This window comes from Meriones unguiculatus, chromosome 7 (assembly GCF_030254825.1).
Source record: "Meriones unguiculatus strain TT.TT164.6M chromosome 7, Bangor_MerUng_6.1, whole genome shotgun sequence".
Classification (NCBI taxonomy): domain Eukaryota; kingdom Metazoa; phylum Chordata; class Mammalia; order Rodentia; family Muridae; genus Meriones; species Meriones unguiculatus.
The window spans coordinates 68,433,287-68,452,586 of record NC_083355.1 but is presented as its reverse complement, the minus strand read 5'-3'; the positions used below and the strand labels follow the sequence as shown (position 1 = coordinate 68,452,586).

Here is a 19,300-nt window from a genome sequence, read left to right as displayed (position 1 = left end):
GTCTTTCAGATGCGCTCAGTAGACTCCTGTCATACGTTCAATGCACATCCCATCTGTCTTTCTAAACGAGGATTGATCATCTTACCCCATGTCCGCTCAATTGATTATTTTTTTTTTAGGTGTATAGATTTCATTATGTTTATCATATCTTATAGGTCTATATAAGTGAGTATCATGACCAAACCTTTGGCAGAGTACAGGGAATCATAAGAAAGAAGGGGAGTTAGTCTGATGGGGAAAGGATAGGAGCTCCACAAGGACCAAATATATCTGGGCACAGGCTCTTTTCTGAGACTGACATTCAACCAAGGACCATGTATGGATATAACCTAGAACCTCCACTCAGATGTAGTCTGTGGTAGCTCAGTAACCAATTGGTTTCCCAAAGTGAGGGGAACAGGGACTATTTCTAACAGGAACTCAATGACTGGCTCTTTGGTCTCCCCACCCCCGAAGGGAGGAGCAGTCCTGTTAGGCCACAGAGGAGGGCTTTGCAGCCAGTCCTGAAGATACCTGATAAAACAGGATCAGATGAATGGGGAGGAGGTCCCCCTATCAGTGGACTTGGAAAGGGGCACGGTGGAGATGAAGGAGGGAAGGAGGAACTGGGAGGGAATGAGGGATCGGGACACGGCTGGGATACAGAGTTAATAAAATGTAACTGATATAAAAAATAAAAAAATAAAAAAAAATAAAAATGTGGCTCCTTTAGTATGGATCATGTTGTTGTGGATGGGCCCACACATAGAATCATATGGACAGTACAAATAAAATTCAATGAGTTATTAAATTAAAAAAATAATAAGAAGATAGGAAGCTAGGAAGCAAGTGGAAAGAAATGGATCTGGGAAAATCCAAAGGGAAGGGTTCAATGCAATTATAATCAAAATACATTGTATAAAAATTCTCAAATAATTACTAAAACATGTACTAAATATAAAATCCTGATAATTCTATATACTAATGATAATAAACATTCAAAATGGTGGCAGTTATAAGATTTCTGTACAATGTTTTGTTTCAAAACACCTGCTGTCATCCTAAAAAGAATTATAAAAATTGGCTTATAAAAATTTAGAGTATAACATATAAAACTTAAATGTACCTTTAAATCCTTCCATGGTTAAAGGATGATAAATTTAATCATTAATAATATATATATTAAAAAAACAACATAATAACAGAAAAAAAGTTACTCGTGATTTGGTTATTTTAGCACAATTTAAGCTGTTCTCCAGCCTTTGTCCACAGCGGTAATTAATTTTAAATGCTAAACACATTTATAATTTTATTTGCAGAAGCAAGCTATGTTTTACAATTATTACTTAGAAAAAAATATAGAAATGTTCACATTTAGCCAGATTGTCCTAGGGTGAATTCTAACGACAATAACAGCTTAAAGATTTTTATTCCCATTCATGGTGGCAATGCACAATGCCACCATGAGAAAATTCTGAGTGCTGTGTCCAAGTACCTTGCAGTGCCACATTCTGTAACTGAAATCCAGTCTTGATTCTGTATTGCCGCTGGCAGGCAGCTTTAATAAAACATGTCTCCCAAGCAGCTGCAACTTGCACTTCAGTCTAGTCGCAGCACTCCTTCTGATTAGCCCCTGCAGGAGCTGCCACGAGGCAGAGCCGAAATCTGCTCTCCAAAGTTATACACACGTACAGCACAAAGCCAAAAGTTATCAGAATTCATAAATGCAATGTGATAACCTTTGTGTTTGGTTTAATCATTCTGTGTGCTCAGAATAGCCACTGACGATCACATAACGTGCATTGTCTAAAAACTTTAGAGATAAGACTAGTAATTTTCCATTATGTATTTTTTTTTTTATTGTCCACTAATGACATAGGATTTACAAGAGTTGAAATAACAGCAGTGACTATGGCCACCTAAGGCTTTATTCTAATCTTTTACTATTTACTCACATCGGCTTGCGTTCTTGTGTCCTGTAGGTTTTCTGTGTGACTCAACAGGTGCAGAAGCTGCATAGTTCTCTCTAGTTCTTTTGAAGAGAATTCTCAGCATGTAGGTTCTACTTAGAGTAAAATTTACAAGAAAAAGTGTAATTAAACTTTTTGCTGGAAGATTTTTATTTTTTTCAAGACAGGGTTTCTCTGTGTAGCATCGGCTGTCCTGGACTCACTTTGTAAACCAGGTTGTCCTTGACCTCACAGAGATCTTCATGCCTCTGCCTTCCCTACTGCTGGGATTACAGGCACGCATTGCTACACATGGCTTGCTAGCAGATTTTTAAATTTATTATTATGAGTGGACATAGCTGTTTCATTCACTCTAAAGCAATATTTTGATAAATTATTAGAGACTGTAGGAAAATATTTATTCATGGATGTATAGATGTGAGTTCCTACATTAGAGTGCTTGCATCGTGTAGGACAGATAAGCACTCAAGAGAGCCTGATCAAAATTTTGGCAAAGGTATAAACAAAAGTGACAACACATGCAAGGAACTTCAAGAGTAAAAAAAAGCTGCGAGTGGGATCAAAGGAAATAAGTCTTATAATTTGGTATGATGAGGGAAGAGAATATTTAGAAAGATAAGCTCTCTATATTAAATAAAAAAAAGATCCAGACTTAGTGCTAAATGCCTGCAAACCCAGCATTTGTATCTTAAGTCCCACCTCTGCTGAAAATTCAGAGTAACATTGGGTAACATGAGACCCTGTCTCAAATATACATGTATGTATATATATATATATATATATATATATATATACACACACACACACACCTAGGGAGGGTCAGACAATATTCTAACTTGAGTTATGTAGCTACTTGCTCATATAAGATCAATGTTGCTATCTCAGTAATTCAGGAATGTTTGGGATTCATATAGTCTCTGGAGAGGCTTGATCAAAGCAGTACTCAGAATACAGTTCAGGGAGAAGGCTTTTGTATCTATGCTGTTTGGTATGAAGGAAGAGTCATACGATAAAATTAGGAACAAATTCTTGATCTTAATCTTACATAAAAAATCTGTGACAAGAAATGTGCTCTGATTATTTTTAATCAGAAAAATAATAAGGCCAAAATTATTTCAGTTATTGAATTCTTTTATTTTGTGCCTTCTAAATATAAATAAGTAATGATGATTGCTCCAAAGTCCAATATAGGGATGCAGAGAAAAACTTGTAAAATTAGAAAATCATTTTTATAGATATTTTTTCTCCCAGTAATACTGTAAACTAGTATGGACTTTTCCATATTTACTAGGCACTAGCAGGCAAGACTGCTGATTTTAAGGAGTTTAACATGCAAGTAAGGCAAAATAGCCTAATAAAATTCAAAAATTGCTATGGCAATACAGTAAAAAATATAGTGCTCTGTCCTGCTGTAGGAAATTGTCTTAGAACAGATTTAGAAGGCTGAACACTTGCTTGTGTTACTGCTTGTGTCTGCATACTCGAATGGTGACTGGAGAAACACTGAAAGGATGCCCTGCTCCTAAGTGCTGTGGATATGCCTTAAAACTGTAGTGAAAAAAAATATACCTAAGCCACTGGGTATATTGTCTGCTTTTAAATATAGTTTTTAATCAAACAATATAATAGGTGATATTTGGAAAATTAATTCAACAACCAGACACACATATTCATCTTGATTTTCCAGGATGTTAACTTTTTGCTCTACTATCCTTCTATTAGATAGAAAGATAAAACATGAAACATACACAGTTACAGTGTGAGTTCTGAATATTTGAAGGTCATTATGTCTATTTAAGGTGCTTGGGAAAGCCTCCATGACACATGGCAAGAGGGAGGGGGGAGACACTCAGAGACCCACCTGCCCCATAGCCCTCCCCCAGCAGGAACCACTACAGTATTCAGGTACGTGGTGAACAGATGCTTAAGAAAGAGAAGCAGCGCAGTTTGAGCATCAAGAAGAGAAGTGGAGCTGGAGACTCGAGGGTGAAGAGGAGTCTCTCTGCTGCCACTGAGGGCCATGTCTGGGTCTATTACCATGCAGCAGCAGGGCTCTGTGTTGATGTCCATAGCACATATTACTACTAAAAACTGTGCAGATGTCTCTGGAGGTAGGGACAGATGACAGGAAGAAACCATAGTACATAGTCGGCTACAGAGCTGAGGATGAGACTGAGATATTGGTTTTAGGAGAAAGAAGGGAGAACTGAAGGTCTGTAGTTAGCTTTCCTGCTTCAGTGGCTCAAGTGGCCCTGGTTTTCACAAGTATATGAAAACCCCTTCTGGAAACTTTCTCTTCTATCTCTCACACTCTTCTGTTCATACAACATGATGGATTGATTCAACTACTAGACCAAGAGACCCTATTAGGGAGTTATGACTTCTATCGATTCTCTGATGGTGTGGTTTTTCTCAAACACACACACACATGTTGCCTGTGTCTGTTTGTCATTTCTGTTCAACAGACTCTACCTAATGTATTTATGTAGACACTTACCTTACTTCCTAAGCCCTTGAGGTGTAGGGAAAGTCTTTTCAATTTTCAATTTTTTTTAACTTTTCACGTCATTATTGCCATACAGTACCTGAGGAGCCAAATCCCAATAACAACCCTGAGACTTTGTGTTAATTATCAGTGCTTGCGGCCTTCATCCATGCTGGTGCTCGTTTACCAAATTCTACCGTCTCCCACATGGCTTGTTGCCTCTCCTCAGTCCCTGGACATCTGACTTCCTTTCTCTCTTGGTGGCAAAATTACTTGTTTCTCTTCTTCCCAGAATTTCTCTCTCTCCCGGAAGTCTCACCTATCTCATTCTGTCTCCTCCTGAACATTCAGCTCTTTATTTAACCAATCAGAAAATACTTTAGGCAGTCGAGGAAGGGCAGAGAAGCATCTTACAAAAATATTCTCCCAACACCCTTTAATAGTTCTAATTTGATTATTCTGTGTCACTCATTAGAATATATCATAAAATTTCCACTCAAATGTAGTAGAAAAGGGAAAAGAAAGACAAATTTTAACTTTTAAAAGTATCTTTTAAGAGTATATTTTAAAAGTAAATGAATAAAGATAAATTTAAATTTATAAAGATAAATTTAAAGCTTCCCTACATTTTTCATTTATGGAGACACTGTTTTGTTTATATGTTCTTTTTACCAACATTAAGGCAACATAATATATTTGATTTATTTGTGATCACTTGTGAAAAATAACTCATCAACAAGAGTAATTAAATTGTCTTTTTAAAGACCCTTAACAAAATAATGCTAAATAAAATCCTTTGATTACTCGATTAACAAAATATTATACAAATTCAATCACAGTACACACAGCCAAATTGGCGTCTATGCTAATTAAAAGCTGGTGTCTTCATTGAGAGGATCCAAGGAACTCTTATTCTACTCGTGAACATGAGCCAACTCCAATCTAGTTACTGGCTGAATTCATCACCCTCAAAATATTTCCACATAGCTTCATGCAATCAACTTCCATTCTATTTGTATTTGCATTTTTCTTATGTTTTAAACACCATAAGCATTGTACACATAATTTCAACCCTTGTTTAAAAAGAAGTTTTTATTGTGACTGTGTGTGTGTGTGTAGCTATGCTTCATGTTCATTAGAGATGTATCTTGTAACTCAGAAAGTGGGCAGCCTACTTGGTGTGGGACTGACCTTTTTTTATATTCTATTTATTTATTTATTTATTTATTTTATTAATTGCACTTTATTCACTTTGTATTCTCCCATAAGCCCCTCTCTGCTCCACTCCTTGTCCCAGCCTCCCTCCCCCTTCTTCACGAATGCCCCTCTGCGAGTCCACTGATAGGAGAGGTCCTCCTCTCCTTCCTTCTGATCTTAGTCCATCAGATCTCATCAGGAGTGGCTAGATTGCCATCTTCTGTGGCCTGGTAAGGCTGCTCACCCCTCAGAGGGAGGTAATCAAAGAGCAGGCCAATCAGATTATGTCAGAGGCAGTCCCTCTTCCCATTACTATGTAACCCACTTGGACACTAAACTGCCATGGGCTACATCTGTGCAGGGGTTCTAGTTTATCTCCATGCATGGTACTTGGTTGGAGTATGAGTCTCTGGGAAGCCCGCTGTTTTCAAATTTTCTGGTCCTGTTGCTCTCCTTGTAGGGTTTCTGTCCTCTCCAGTTCTTATTATTTCCCACTTCTTACATAAGATTCCATGCACTCTGCCCAACAGTGGGCCATAAGTCTCAGCATCTGCTTTGATAGTCTGCAGGGCAGAGCCTTTCAGAGGCCTTTTGTGGCAGGTTCCTAGGTTGTTTCCTGTTTTCTTCTTCTTCTGATGTCCATCCTCTTTGCCTTTCGGGATAGGGATTAATAGAAGCTGAAAAGTAACAAACCAAGTAATCCAATTAAAAAATAAGGAACAGAGCTAAACAGAGAACTCTCTGTAGAGGAATATAGAATGGCAGAGAAACACTTAAAGAAATGCTCAATGTCGTTAGTCATTAGGGAAAAAAAAAAACTAAAGAAAAAAAGTTTAAATTATTATTCTTATTTTTATGGAGGTGTACTTGTATGTGTTTGTGTGCATTTGGGTATGTACACATGAGCAGGAGTACCTGTGGAAGCCAGAGACACAACATCTCCTTGGAACTGGAATTACAGAAGATTGTGAGAGTACAAAAGATGAGCACTTAAGGACAGGCTCTTAATAACAACATTCATATGAAGGCCTTTGTGTTAATTATAAATTTTAAGAACTCGAAAAGAGGGCCTGGAGAAGCCGCTCAACTGCCAAAAGCACTCACTGCTCCCCTGGAGGAGCCAACTTTGCTTCCCACCACCCTTGCACATTACAATCACAATCTTCTGTAATTCCAGTTCCAAGGAGATGTCGTTTCCTTATCAACAGCAACAACAAAAGCTTACGTATGGAAGAAACACAACATCAAATAGCCGGAGACACTTCAAGGAGAAAGAAGTGGATGAAGAGTTACAAAGGCAGATAGGTCTCATGATGGTATGTGTCAGCCACTAAAAGGCTCAGCATCAAGCAGAGATTTTAGACTTACTGTCCAAATAATCAGACAGCCTGAGACTGCACGGAAGAATCTTTACAGCTCAGTGGAAGACACACTGAGAGGCTTCCTGGTGTTCTGAGCAGACCAGTAGACTGCCCTGTTTGAGATTTGGAGAGAAACTGTCTGGTCAGATTATTCCATTCTCATGGTCCTTGTCTTCCAGCACAGGAACTTCTTGTCTCAGGCCTAATGTTAGAGATCTAGGACTAAGTAGGGAAGAAAGCAAACACGTGAACTGTGAAAATGTTGAGAAGTTCCCTTGATAGGTTTTGTAACAACACCTCCATCTTTTACACACCACCATCCTCATTAAAGCATGCACAGGGAGGAGTGTTTCACTTGCAACAGCATAAGACTGTGTTCTCTGAGAGTAACAACAGGAATAAGAGAGGACATTCAGAGTGTTCTGATGACAGCCCTTCTCTCTTCAACTTAAATGATGCTTGTGGCAATGTTAGAAATAATGTTATACTATACAATTAATCTCTTTCTTCAGTTTAATTCCCTTTCCATTTATCCTAAAGCACCTGTGAGTCCCGGATGTCTTTGGGAGTTATCCTTCTGCATTCTACACCAATTTTATGTTTTATGTAAGGCTATACTAAGCAAGAGAGTTGAGTGCCAATGTGTATTAATCAGGGTTCTCCAGAGGACCATTATGTACAGAATGATTATATATGAATCATATATGAATATATATAGTATGAAGAGGATTTATTAGTAGGCTGTCTGTGGTACGGCCCACTTAACAATGATTGTTAACTAATGGAAGGTCCAAGAATCCAGTAGTTGTTTAGTCTGCAAGGTTGGATGTCTCACCTAATCTTCAGTATATGCTAGAATCTCAAAGAAATAAGTTCTACTAATGACAGTGAAGGAATGGACTGGCTAACAAGAGTGAGAAGAAGCAGAAAAAGAACAAGATTCCTTCCTCTGTTTCCTTTATATATGCTGCTAGAAGAAGTTGTGACCCAGATAAAAGATGGATCTTCCTACCTCCTAAGATCTGGATCAAAGTTTTATTTTTCCACCTTAAAAATAAGGATTAGAAGTAGGCTTTCCTACTTCAAATAATTTAATTAAGGAAAAAAAAACCCTCACAGCTGTATCACAGCCACTTGAGCCTTAGTTAATTCCACATATAGTCAAATTGACAATCAAAAATAAGCACCACAAGATGAAAGAATAGATGTCTAAGTCTGTGGAAGAGAATAGAGAGTGAGAAGCATACCCATGCAAATACAATCTAAGGATCATTGAAAAAAAATCAGAAGCAGTTCAACACAGTCCCCTGTGACATACAATACATTTTTTTTTGTTTTTTTTTTTTTTACAGAAGTTAGCTCAAAGATTTGTCACCTGAAATATAAAATATAACATGACCTAAATATAAAATAACAGTCATATGGTAAAAACAGGAGAAAAGCCCTATGATTCATTAGGTTCATATCTCTAGGAGGCCTAGGACAAGTCCACGTATGTTCTTTGGTTAGTGACTCAGTCTCCATGAGCCCCCATGGGCCTAGGTTTTTAGGTGGATATGTAGGTCTTCTTGTGGTGTCCTTGATCCTTTCATCTTCCTCAATCTTGCTCCTAACTCTTCCACAAGAGTCTCTGAGTTTTTTCTAATGTTTAGCTGTGGGTCTCTCTATCTGTTTCCTTGAATGTCACTAAGAAGAGGAAATAAAATAGACAATATAGACATCAGAAGTAGAGGGAGAGGGGGAAGACGGGGAGAGAGGAAGTGGAGAAGGTTAGGGGGCATCAATTGTGGCCAGAGTGGGGGTAGGTGGTGGGAGGGCTGTGGGAGAGAAGGTATATTGGTGTTGGGTTATCTTTGGGACAAGCTGGAGACCTGGGATGGGAGAGGCTCCTGACAAGAAGATATGGGGGTGATCCTAGCTGAGTCTCCTAGGAGCAAAGTATACTGAGACTGAAATGGCCACACCCTGTAGCCAGGCAAGATTCCAGTGGATGGAGTGAGGAGGACACCAACCCACCCACAAAACCCTGAACCCAAAATTTCTTCTGCCTATAAGATGTTCGGGAATAAATAATGAAACAGAGACAAAGGGAATGACAAATCAATGACTGGCCCAATTTTAGACCCACCCCACTGAAGAGCACCTGACATTATTAATGACAGTCTTCTATCCTTGTAAACAGGAACCTAGCATAAACTGCCATCTTTTTGTGCTTTTTTACAATAATAAGAAAAGTAATGTTCAAAGATATATATTACATTGATTCAAAATTGCCAAAAAACAGAAGCTTTTGGTATTTCAGATATTAGATTCTCAGACTAGTTTATTTATAAGATGTAGTATTATTAAGTAATCAAAAAATAAGTGATCTTTCCACAAAAGACATGAATGAATTATTAATACATGTGAATTGGTGAAACAGGTTAGTACGTATAGGAAATAATATTTTGTTTCCAATTATAACATTTTAGATAAGGCAAAAACAGAGCTAGCAAACTGATGTCAGATTACCTGGTAGAGAGTCTGAGCCAGGGTACTTCTGAAACGAAGCTATTTTTCAAATGGTGAAAGTATTCTTCATAGTGCTATGCACTGGGGAAATGTTGTCTAAAGCCTTTAGAATTTAAGGTATGGAAAGCTAACCTCTATATTTAAAATTTTAAAAAGTTATTTAAACATTGATTGATCCTTGTATGGATGTCAGGCTGAAGAATCTAATTATTTTGCAATCATCTGAAAGAAAAAGTGGAGAGAATCCATATATATATATGGATTCTAAGCACATACCCAGTCAAGATAAACTATCACTTGACATGGTTTAAAAGTAGAAAAAATAAAATTAAAAAAAAAGGAAAAAAAAAAGAAAACGTGAGGATTAAAAGCTAAGATTCAAGAAAAGAAAAAGTAGAAAAAACAGCCCTCTTCTCATACACTCTATGGGCAACAATGCTGATCCTTCTGGTATCAGTTTTGAGAGGATCACAACAGACACCATAGTTTAGTAGTTTAACTTTCAGCATGCATTATCTCCTGATCCTATAACCTAAAATTCTCAGATTAGTGTAGGTCTTTTCCCACTCAAAAAGTACTGTGAAGGAATTTGTCCTGCTCTGACTTCACGTTTCTGATAGGCCCTTGGCTTGCCTCAACTTGTCACTCTTAGCATAGTCTTTTCCCTGTGTGATTGCTGAAATATCCTCATTCATAAAAATTCCAATCATACTGGATTAGCGCATGCTGGCATAGTCAAATAGTTTTTATATTTTATTTTTATTTTCTTTACTTACAGTTTATTCACATTGTATCCAACCTGTAGCTCCCTCTCTCTTCCCCTCCCAATCCTACCCTCCCCTCTGCTTCTGCTCCCATGCCCCTCCTGCAGTCCACTGATAGGGGAGGTCCTCTTCCCTTTCCATCTGATAGTCTATCAGGTCTCATCAGGACTGGGTGCATTGTCTTCTTCTGTGGCCTGGTAAGTCTACACTCCCCTAAGGAGGAAGTGATCAAAGAGCAGGCCAAATAGTTTATGTCAGAGACAGTCCCTGTCCCCATTACTATGGAAGACTGAACTGCCATAGGCTACATCTGTACAGGGGTTCCAGGCCATCTCCATGAGTGTTCCTTGGCTGGAGTATCAGTTTCAGAAAAGACCCCTGTGCCCAGACTGAATTCCTTGTTTTTAATTACTGAGTAGCATTCTATTGTGTAAATGTACCACAATTTCTGTATCCATTCCTCAGTTGAGGGACATCTGGGTTGTTTCCAGGTTCTAACTATTACAAATAAAGCTGCTACGAACCTGGTTGAGCAAATGTTCTTGTTGCATACTTGAGCATCTTTTGGATATATGCCTGGGAGTGGTACAATTGGATCTTGAGGTAGCACTATTCCTAATTGTATGAGAAAGTGCTAGATTGATTTCCAAAGTGGTTGTACAAGTTTACATTCCTACCAGCAATGGAGGAGAGTTCCCTGTCACTGTGTGAGTCCTCATCATTATCCCTGTCTTGCCAGGATGGACTGACATCTATCTGAATACATGATCCAAAATAAACTTTTCCTCCCCATTGCTTCTGTTAGGCATTTCATCATACTGACAAGAAAAGTAATTCATATAGCCCTTGATATGATGTGTGAGAAGGACATTTACTTCAGTAGTCTTCATCCTTAAAAAATATAGCTCCAGTTTAATCCTGATAAAACAGCATGCTTACCTTAGCTGAAGGGCATTCTACAAAGTTCCTGATTAGTTCTCTTCAAAGTGTCAAAGTCATGAACAGGAAAGCCGGGGAAAAGGAGAAGTGATAAATCAATGTAATAGCATCCAAGATGCAGTTAGGAACAGAAAAAAAGAATACCGTGCTAAAACTAAGGAAGTCTGAAAGTGAAATTTTAATAAACATTTGAGAGTTAGTATAGTTACTTACCACAGTAATATGTTGTTATTAAGATGGAAAGTGGATGAATAATACACAGAATTTCTGTGTAATATCTCAGCTTTAAAAAATTAATCTAATACTGCTCTAAAGTAAAGACACGAGAACATTTTTATTTTGAGTGAATGGTTTGCCTTAGGCCTGTAACCTACACTTTCATCCTAAGTCCTTTTCTCACAGGCAATTAAAGATAATTGCTTTATTTTTTCTATAACCTAGTTACTATTTAGAGAATATAAATTCCTGATCTCTACCTTTGTTACTTTATTAAATTTGAAAGCTGGGGTGGTTACATGTTGTCCCTACATTCAGTTTCTACTTCAGCATGAAACAAACTTGCCTGTGGTTCTTGTTCTAGAAAAATGAATACTAGGTCAGCAAGTGACTTAAGCTTTAGGTTTGTGGAATAGATACTGAACACTTGCTAGTCCTTTGACAATAAAGAAAATGTTTTCATTTAACCTGCCTTTCCATATCCCTCAATTAAAATTTTATTTGAATTATACCCATATAAACTCTTTAAAATATGTGTTAAGAATCAATTATTGTTATAAATTGTTACATTAAAAAAACATCATAAGTTATTTGATGTGATCCTATGTTCAGGATTTCCTGAAATTCTGAAAACACTCTCAGTGCTTTCAACATAACTCCTAAGGTGAGGCTAAGCAAACGCTAAAGGAAAATGTGTGTCATGAATTAATGTCAAGCGTAATACTCTTACTAAATGCAAGGAGAACCATTAATAAATATTTTTGGTTTAGACTTGAATATTCAATTGATACAGAATCTTTCTAAGTGACCTGGATCTCACAGAGAGGTTGTTTCTCCCTTGTGCATCTGCTAGTCGCATAACTGGTTGTTCATGCAGTGTACAGATACCTATCTCTTCAGGCTGAAACATGTCATAAATATTTAGGACGTAAATGCCAAAACCACAGAGCATAGATATACATATGCCTAGATAGACTACTTACATTGTTATTTCAAAATTAGAGTTATAAAGAAAATTTCCAATTGACAATTCTTTGCAAAGGGTAATTTAATTTTCTCCATTAGAGTCTTACTGAGAATAAAAACCACACATAAGGGTAGACAGAAGTAGATGGCCAACACAAAATGAACTCAGTCTTGTTCTTATAGATTATTGGCTCATATTGCTTTGCTTGGGCATTTTTTTTTATCCTACTGGTCTTTGCTTGTATATTATGGTTTCTGCTTTTGTGTTCTTATTACCTTTGGTTTTGTGCATGTGTGTGATTCTTGTGCATTTTCCTGCCTTTTGTTTTCTGGTTTGCTTCTTGAAGGTAAAAAAAAAGTATGGAGTTGTATGGTTGAGGAGGTGGGAAGAATCTGTGACGAGATGAGAAAGAAAATATTGTATTCAGAGTATATTTTCATATAAAATACAAAAGAAAAGGGGAGATGCTAGCGAGAATGTTTAGTGGTTAAGATCACTTGTTACCATTGCAGAGGACTTGGGTTCAAATTCCAGCACCAACATGATGGCTTACAACTATTTGTAAGTCCAGTTTTGTGGATCTGACGTGCTATTCTGACCTCTGTGAGCCCCAGGCACACACATGATGCATATGCACACCTGTAGACAAAAAAAAAAAAAAAAAAAAACACCTCATACACATAAACATAAAATAAGTAAGTCTACTGATAAAATTTAAAAACAAGAAAATAGGAGCTAGAGAGATGGCCCAGTGGTTAAGAACAAATGCATTTATTATTCTTGTAAAAGCCCTAAGGTCTTTTCACAGCACCTACATCGTCACTGAAAATTTGTGACTCTAATACCAGAAGACCTGATGCCCTCTTCTGTACTTTGTAGAAACTGCATGCAATACGTATGCGCATATGGTTACTCAAATTCAGGCTGTAGGCGTCCAATGCCTTCTTCGGATCTATAACGCCATGAGCCAAGCAGCTGGTACACACACACACACACACACACACATATATATATATGCTGAGCTCAGTATATGGCTGCAGACTGTGAAGACCAGCAGGCTTTCCCGCCCTCATGTCCACTCTTCTGATCAGCCATCACCAATATGCTTGTCTGCAAAGAACTGGGGTTCTGCGAAAAACGACACCGTGTATAATGGAAGATGGGATGGCCGCGGAGAGGTAATTACAACTTACTACACTGCTAACAACGAGCCAATAGCAAGAGTCTGGCAGGCCAGTATGGACAACTATCACGACCTCATAAAGGAAGCCAAGGAAGCTTGGAAATTTTGGGCAGATACCCTAACCCAAAGCGAAGAGAAGTACTCAGAAAGATTGGCTTTGCCTTCTGGGAGAAGATCCGAAATCTGGGAAAACTGGTGTCTTTGGAGATGGGCAAAATCTTGGTGGAAGGAATAGAAGTTCGGGAGTACGTGGACATCCGTGATTGCGCTGCTGGCTTGTTGAGTTTGATGGGGGCCCCACCCTGCCTTCTGAAAGGTCTGGCCACACTTTCTCTGAACAGTGGAATCCGTTGGGCCCGGTGGGACTCATCACTGCCTTCAACTTCCCTTTGGCTGTGTTTGGCTGGAACAAGGCCAGAGCGCTGATCTCTGGGAATGTGCACCTTTGGAAAGGAGCGCCAACAAATTCCCTTGTTAGTGTAGCTGTCACAAAGATGATAGCTAAGGTTTTGGAAGACAGCCAGCTGCCCCGTGCCATTTGTTCCCTGACTTGTGGTGGAGCAGATATCGGCAGAGCAAGGGCCAAAGATGAACGTGTGAACGAACCTGTTGTCCTTCACCCGGAGCACTCAGGTGGGAAAGCAGGTGGCCCAGGTGGTGCAGGAGAGGTTTGGGAAAAGCGTGTTAGAGCTTGGAGAAAATTATGCCATTTTTGCTTTTGAAGACGCAGACCTCAGACGCAGACCATCGGCTCTGTTGCTGCCGTGGGAATAGTTGGCCAAAGGTGTACCAGTGTGAGGCGACTGTTTTTGCATGAAAGCATCCATAAGGAAGTTGTAGAAAGACTGAAAAGTGCCTACTGTGTCAGATCCGTGTTGGGAACCCCTGGGACCCAAATATTCTCTATGGACCACTCCATACCAAACAGGCAGTGAGCGTATTTCTTCAAGCAGTGGAAGAAGCAAAGAAAGAAGGAGGCACAGTGGCCTATGGGGGCAAGGTTATGGATAAAACCTGGCAATTATGTGGAGCCCACCATTTTGACCTGCCTTGCCCACGACGTCCCCATTGTGCACAAGGAGACTTTTGCCCCAATTATCTGCATGTTCAAATTCAAGAATGAAGAAGAGGTCTTTGCATGGAATAATGAAGTAAAATAGGGACTTTCGAGCAGTATCTTTACCAAGGATTTGGGCAGAATCTTCTCCGGTTTTGGACCTAAAGGTTCAGACTGTTGCATTACAAACATCAACATTCCTCCCAGCGGGGCTGAGATTGGCAGTGCGTTTGGAGGAGAGAAGCACACAGGCGGTGGCAGGGAATGGGGCAGCAAGGCCTGGAAGCAGTATTTGCAAAGATACACCTGTACCACCATCTACCGCACGGCCCTTCCCCTGGTTCAAGGGATCAAGTTTCAGTGATGTTTTCTATCTTGTTACTTCACCGTATACAGGACTTGAAGTGACACTTTCAAAAGCGGAACAGTAAGAAAAATTTCTGCTTGAAAATAAAAGCAATTTTCAGTTGTAAAAGGAGAGTGTTGTATACCACATCTGTATATATCACGTGTGCATATCACACTTATTTTCTCCTGACAATCACCAGTATCCTTTGCCCTCTGCCTCCGTAACACCATATGGCAAACGCTTAAAGACCAGTATTAAAATAATTAAATAATGGGGAAAGAATAGACTTTTAAATAGTTCTTCTAAATATTAGAAATATAAGCTTGGTCAGAAACGCTACCTTCCAAAGTAGAATGTTTTTCCATTTATTATCTGGACTTTAGGCGTGACTTATTCTTTCTTATTGTTTTTCCCTGGATAGTTGATCTAATTTTGGACAAATGCATAGTTAGTGTGCAAAAATTAAGTGTTTTAATTTAGCAAGATGGTACAAAAGGCATCTTCTTTTAGAGAAACCGTGTTTATTATAAAAGGCGCCTTCCTACCCGAAAGAATTTTTAATATCTACAATTCTACTATATGAGGTTGCAGTAATACTGTTTTCTAATAATAGTAAGAAAAATTGTAGCTTTGCATGTTTTTTAAGAAATTATGTTTCACAATTAATTGCTTAATAATATTACACCTTTTTGAATTCCATATAATGAGTCACTTTTAATGAAGTGAAATGATATACAGAAAATTTACACAAATAAACAAAATATCTAAAATATAATTGCTTTTATTTTAATCTTACACAGATTTCTTTATAAAGATGTGCCTAATTTTCATTCTCTTAATTTGCAATTATACACTCACATACATAGTTATAATTTTTTGCTAGTATAATTTATCTGAGAAAATTTAAAATACATTATCTATAATTTTTTCACTTTAGATATTTTGAAAATTCCTACTACTTAGTAATAATTTTTAGTTACTATTATTTTTAGGCCAAGTACTTTATACCCCAAAGGAAATATAATAAGAATATTCTATCAACTTAGAAAAGAAACCAGCAAATATGAATCCAGTGTAAAAAGAAAGTCTAGTCTCATTTTGCATTAATTAATTAACTGGAATTTTTCATCAGCAAGTAAAACCTCCCGTACAGGGAATGGATTGTAGCCAGTTAAGTGGTTGGCCAAAAGTGCTCCTTGGAAATGCCCAGACAGCGCTAGATAGTATCAAGGCTTTTAGTTATTTTCCATAAACTAATGGTAAGACCTTATTGATGAAGACCACACTTATATATCTCATTGAACATAGATAAGCTGAGCTGGTGCCTATCAAGAGCCTTTACTTCTGCTTATAGTGTTCATATAGCATACTCTGCATACTGCCACAGGCCAAAGGTAACCACCAACCCAGCTACAAATCTTGAGATTTCCATTGGAGATAAGACTGAAAATATGCTGCTGCAATAGTGGCACAATTTTTTTAGGAATAACCAATCACTCTCTGATTATATTAAGACCAACTCCCTTCCAGACACTGTTCATGACCAAGAACCTAAGACTAGGGCCATGGGCCTATGGAAATAACAACATTTTCCATATATATATTATATATATATACATATATATAATACCTATATACATATATATGCACATATATATACACATGTACATATATACATATATGTATATATGTATATACATGTATATACATATATGTACATATATATATATATATATATATACAGATAGCCAACAGAAAATGAACTCCATGCATCTTTGTAAACTCTTCCTCTCACATTTCTTTGTTTGAGTATTGTTTATATATTATGATTTGTGATTTTGTTTTTATGGGTTTTGTGTATGTGTGTGTGTTTCGGATGTCTTTTTTCCTTCCTTCCTTTCTTTGTTATTTGCTTTTGATTTCTAAAGAAATATAGATTTAGCAAGAGTGATGGAGTGAATGAGAGAGAGAGAAAGCATGTGGTGTTGGCAGAGTTGGGCAGGTAGGGAAATAAGTGGGGAGAAGCTGCAGATGTTGGGTAAGAAAAAACCATGATCAGAATACAATGCATAAAAAATTTTTAATGAAAATTTAAAAAGAAAAAATCCCTTCCTTAGAACCGTATTCATTGTGTGCATGGGTATAAGAATTTGACATTTCAACAAATTAATTGGAAAGCATTATAGTATAGTCTCTAAAATCAGGTAAGCAAAACAATCTGCATATCTCTCAGTTATTTTCTTAGACTGTAATTTCTCCTTTTGGTTTCACAGACTGACAGAGTCTGAAGGGTAGCTGATATTTGGTAACAAGTGTCTGAGTTGTTTCTTGTACATTTTCCAACTTCAGCTCTATGTCCAGGAAATTTATGATGAAAAAGGATATTGTATAAAATAAAGTGTATAGTCTCTTTGTTAAAATACAGGCCATATTAAATATATTAAACATGTCTGGCCTTGGCATAGCAGACCTTGGTGTCTATACCATAGTTGCTAATTACTGATATTGGTGATTCTGGAAGAGATTGTATGTAGTACCCGCACTGTGTCAGATTCTGTGAAACAAACTTTCATACTGTGCTCCTCAAATGCTGTATGCCAAAGCTCATTTACAAATTCCATATACAGAAAATGGGATTGGATATGTCACAATTTTTTTTTTTACAATTTCCAAGAAAAATGTGGGTTATGCCACTTGACGAGTCAATCAAGTTTAGAGAATTAATGAAAATTTATTATGTCAAATCCTGAGAAATGGTTTATGAACCATGTCTAATTTACTATAATCTAATTTTTTTCTTAACATGGAATAATGCAATTCTTCTAGGATGTTACTTGATGGCTCAGAAATAACATGCCTTCAGACACATTTGGAAATAGATACCTCTACACCGTGTGCTCTGCAAATAGGACAACGCGTGTGCTTCATACATAGTTTGTTGACTAGTTTAACAAATATTTGCTGTTTTAACTGTGAAGATGTACGGCTCAAAGAAGACTGTTTTCAAAACATTACAGGTATTGACAAAGCCCTTGGTCACCAAAGAATTCTGGTAGAGAAACCAAGACCAACATCTGCTTATACAGTGTTGATTCTGAAGCACGTGGGTTCAGAAAAGTTTTTTTAACTCTTTACCTCTATTTCTTAATCTCAGAGCAAAAAGAACCTTCTGAAATGTTGACTTGTTTCAGCCACAAAAAGGTATTTTCTCATAACATAAAACATATTTTACTCTATATTTTATGAATTTTAATTCATAAGCACATTTGTATGAGTATTTTCCTAAAATGTTATATTCTGTCTCAGTTCTCTAGCTGATTTATTGCTATCCATTTTTATGAGATCTATTTTTAAATTTATCTCTGTGTGTGTGTGTGTGTGTGTGTGTGTGTCTGTGTAGGTGTGTAGGTGTTTGTGTGTCTGCTATACGTGTTCAGGTGACATGTAGGCCAAAGAAGATAACCAAATCGCCTACAGTTACTGGCAGAGGTGCCCAATGTGGATACTGAGAACTGAACTCACCCATATGAGAAGCAAATGCTCTTAACCAGATGATTATTGCTGTGATTTTTAGCAAGCTTGTCCAAACCTTAAAATTAGATCTAAGCATTAGTTATTCCTCAAATCCCTGAAACTGTAAAGTGTTGGTGTTTACATGGGTCAATTTTCATAGCATGATGCTCATTATGAATCATTTTCTCATATTCAGTGTTTTAACTTTCAGAGCTTTCCACCGAACATGATTGTCATCATCAATATTCATCATCATTTAAATGCTGATAAAATGTGTTTTGTAACTCTGAAGAATGTTGGAGATCTGCCTAACTCTTTAAACTGACTTTTCTTCCTTGTCCAAATAAAACAACCTGGTAATAGAACTCGGTTGCAACTCTTCTTACTCTTGCTTTGAAGTTTACAATTGTCTATGTTTACTCTGTCTACTATTTTGCTTACAGGAAGAACTATTTACTTTTATTTGGAGGTTTCCCCTATTTTGTTTCATTTATTTTAAAATTGCTTTATTTATTCAGCTTTCTGGGGTTATGAGTGTATTTGCATACGTATGTATATATGCGGAGATCAAGGGCAACTTGGTGAAATCAGTTCTCTCCTTTTGTCATGTGTGGTCTGTGGGCCACACTCAGATGATCAGGCATGGTAGAAATTGCTTTTATCAGATGAGGCATTGTACTGGACCCAATTTTAGATAGAATGTGCAGAATGATTACTGTACCTTTTTGAGCGGCCATACCTTAAAGTGTAAAGCATAATATTATATATTCTCCAATGCCCATGGACCTCTCATACCATTTATCCAAGAT

At 37.5% G+C, this 19,300-nt stretch overlaps 1 long non-coding RNA gene and 1 pseudogene across 1 annotated transcript in view; both read left to right on the top strand.

The window, feature by feature from the left end:
• The window catches only part of LOC132655235 (uncharacterized), a 39,092-nt gene extending 20,821 nt beyond the window's left edge, over nt 1-18,271 (top strand). Inside the window, exon 4 of the long non-coding RNA XR_009592966.1 lies at nt 17,805-18,271. This is a non-coding gene — a long non-coding RNA (uncharacterized LOC132655235). The remainder of the gene's footprint in view (nt 1-17,804) is intronic.
• LOC110542177 (alpha-aminoadipic semialdehyde dehydrogenase-like) lies at nt 13,461-15,046 on the top strand (annotated as a pseudogene).
• Nucleotides 18,272-19,300: the final 1,029 nt, after the last annotated feature.